Raw genomic sequence first — 3,738 nt, 5'->3', positions numbered from 1 at the left:
CCTTTTTCCTTCTGAATTTTATTACAAAAGATCTGTTTTGTTACATATAAGAAAATTTGTAACTAGTCTATTTATAGTTACAAACTTAAAAACTGTAAAAGGCTTACTGTTGTTCAACTTGACCAATTACATCTGAAAGTGCACTCTAATTTATTTTATTTATTTATTTATTTATTTACATTTTAACTACACCATAATTTATTTATCCTTTCTCCCATTGATGGGAGTTTGGATGGAACATCACTGCTGGTGCACAAATGCAAGGATTTTTCTAGGGCACTAATCTAGTAGAATTATTAAGTTTAAAATGTGTACATACCACTTTAATGATAATGCCAAACTGTTTTGCCAAAAACAAACAATTTTTATTCCCATTAGTGACACATAAGAATTCTCTTTGCTCGGCACATTTGCCAACATTGGTATTACCAAACACTTTTTAAATAGTATCCTCTTGGGTCAGTGTGAGTAATGACAGCTCCTTGTTTGAAATTAGCATTTCCTGTGTAGTGAGGTTAACCATCTTTTCAAATGTTTATTGGTTAATGTTATCTCCTCTGTGAATTCTTTTTTGATGTCATTGTTCATTAAAAGATTGAATTATTTGTCTTTTATTTGTTGATTTGTAGGAGACTATACATTCTGTATACTAATCCTTGACAAGTAAAAGGTGAAAGATTGATATGATCTGAGGAGAAACCAGAGTATCCTTTGATGATATAACACTTCTCTTTTCCCAATTTATGGCATGTCTTTTAGTTTCTTTATAGCATATCTTGATGGATAAAATTTATAATGTTAATCTAATCAAATATGTTGCTCTTTGTTTTGATTATGGGATCTTTATGCTGCAGTCATATGGATATTCTTCTATGGTATGGATGTTCAATCATTTTTATGACAGCCTTCTTGTTATGTTTTTAAATATATAAAATATAATTCACAGAGTTTACAAATAAAACCAATTATGTAAAGATTCTGTAATCAACATATTAAAAATTTTTTTTGTATATCCTTTTATTGGTACATTTTAGGTCCACAATATAATGACACATTAATCATTGGAGATATGCACCTTTACATAGTATCTCTTGGTTCTTACCTTTTCTCCCTTCCCCTGTCCTCCCTTCAACCTCTCCATCCCTCCCTATTTACAAAGACATTGTTTCCTCTTTTTCATTATTTCATATTAATTCCATTCCCTTCTTTCCTTTCTCCTACCCTTCCCACTTCCCCTTCCCCTTTTCTTCCTATTTCACATTATCTATTATACCTTTTAGTCCTTATTTACACTTTCAGTTTCTCACACTAGAGAAACTATTCAGTATTTACATGTGTGTCCTATTTATTTCACTTAAGAGTACTGCCTCAATGTGCATCCATTTAGCAATAAATGTCTCTAATTTCTCATTTTTCATGGTTGAGTAGTACTCCATTTTATATAACCCAACATTTTCTTGATCCAGTCTCCAGTTGATGGGCATTTGGGCTGTTTCCAAGTTTTAGCTATTACAAATCGTGCTGCTATGAACATGAGTGCACATATATCACTGTGGTATGATTCTTTTAATTCTTTGGGGACGATACCCAGCAGGGGAATAGCTGGGTCAAATGGGACTTCCAGGCCTAGTTCTTTGAGGTATCTCCATACTGATTTCCACAGTGGTTGCACCCCACCACAGTCTACACTCCCACCAGCAGTGGAGCAGTCAGAACAAAATTCTTCAAGTGCTCATAATAAGCACAGAAAATATCTGGTAGTATTACTTGCTTTTCCATGGATAGTAACTATTTTACATTAAAATCACACACTTAGTACAGTACAGAAGAGACTACTTTTGGGTGCTTCTAATAGCCTAAAAGGCCAAGTGCAAATGTTAATGTAATCCAAGCTTTTCTTTTAATAACAGTGCTTAAACTGTATTACAACTTTTTATAAGTACAGATATTAATCGGTTTATTCAAGTCCCAGTTTACTTTCTTGAAAGGAAATACAAGAACATACAGTGATAGAGGCAACATATTTCACCATGGTCTGTAACTTTGGTCCATCGTACACATATGGGTCCAGGATTCTAAAATTATACAGGATCACTATTCCCAGTCCCTGCAGAGCCGGGCATGACAACATTTAGCACTGCAAAAGTATTTTGCTTCAGCTTCTTAGGTAGTGCTGTGTGTTAGAAAAGTTTATAGTATCTCTAAAATACAAGTCATCATATGTGCTATCAATTTCATTCTATTCTTCAGAATCTTTTAGCTTTAAATCTGTGTACCAAATCTTGACTATGACATTTGTTTTTCTGAATTCCTACATCAAGGTTAAACTATCTGGATAAGGAAAGTCAAAAGCTTTTCAACTTTTGAAATACAAACATTTCAAAATTATTGATAAAGAGCTCTTTATAAATAACACTTCACAAGCAAATACCAACATGAAACAATGTACTATTTTTAAGTTATAAAAGAAATTCCATTAGATTTAGATAAACCGAGACAAGTACAAGTTTTCTAGGCTATTTAATCAAGTTACTTACAATGTACACATTATTGAGTATATCCCATTGTGACATGGTTTATTTTGAAATTTTTCTGCATTCAGCTTAAAAGATGTTTCTTCCCAAGAAATCGAACTTTTCTGTCAAATGCACTTGACCGAATAGGAGAGCTGGGTTCATAAAATGGATTCATTGCAAACTTTATATATAAATCATAGACATCAGTAAAGTTCTTTATTCCATCTTCTTGCCTTATATCATGAAGCATAATAAATCTCATATGGCCTGCAGTGACAAATGCTGACACAAACCACTCATTGAATTTTTACAGTTTTCAAGTACATGTTGTTTGAAAGCCACATGTTTTCATCCACAAGGTCAAGAGCAGCGTGAGCTATGAAATAATTCAGATGACGATGATCATCTTTGGATTCTGCTTTCCCAGCTGACAAAAATTCCATTTCAAAAACTGGATTATCATGGTGGCCAACAATTACAAAGTAGAATTTTCCAGACATTGTCTTTAGTATATGGCTCCTGTGAGAGACTTCGACAACGGAAACGAGCAGTCAATTCCCGGAGCTAAAACCCGTGGTCCGCAGCTTCAGCCTGGACTCCGGGAGCAGTCCTCGCGAAATCCTCTGGGCGAATGAGCTCTCGCGAGATGTGGGTGGAGCTTCCGGTTCGCGCTGTGCAGCTGGCCTCCTGCGCTGAGGCCGTCCCTACAAAGGCGGTGACGCTCAGAGAATCTCTGGAGTCATCGGAATGGTCTCTGAGCAGTGAAAACTTGGTCATCTCTCTCGCTGCTGGGCCTCTCCCTCCCGTTCTCCGACCTCCAGCTGCCTTTGAGAGTCTCGCCTAGATCACGGCCCCGCCTACCCTTCAGAACCGCGGAGAGCGGGAGTGAGCATCGTTGCCAGAGTTCCAGTTGGAATCGCTAGGCTGAGCGTTCTGTTCACCCAGTTCTCCGGTCACCCTGGATACGGGGTTCTGAAGGCAGGGTTTCCCTCTCGTCCAAGGCCTGCAGCCTGGGTTGGGCCTCGAATTGGGTCACAGCGGGGCGTGCTTCCAACATATGAAAATTATAGTATAGCAAGTTTTTAATGTATTAAGTTTTAGCAGAAACCTAATAACTGCTATAAATTTTCAAATACTAATATGTATTAGTCAGGTTTCCCATTGCTGAGGCACAATACCCAATCCCCACAATTTAAAGGAGGAGAGGTTTAATTTAGCTTAC

At 36.8% G+C, this 3,738-nt stretch overlaps 1 pseudogene; it reads right to left on the bottom strand.

Annotated features, from left to right (window-relative positions):
• Nucleotides 1-399: 399 nt before the first annotated feature.
• Nucleotides 400-3,471, bottom strand: LOC147821773 (trafficking protein particle complex subunit 2-like; annotated as a pseudogene).
• Nucleotides 3,472-3,738: the final 267 nt, after the last annotated feature.

This window comes from Heterocephalus glaber, unplaced genomic scaffold, assembly GCF_053883595.1.
Source record: "Heterocephalus glaber isolate CG9 unplaced genomic scaffold, H.glaber_assembly_v1.0 deba00001698, whole genome shotgun sequence".
NCBI classification, from domain to species: domain Eukaryota; kingdom Metazoa; phylum Chordata; class Mammalia; order Rodentia; family Bathyergidae; genus Heterocephalus; species Heterocephalus glaber.
This window is presented reverse-complemented; position numbering and strand designations above follow the sequence as displayed.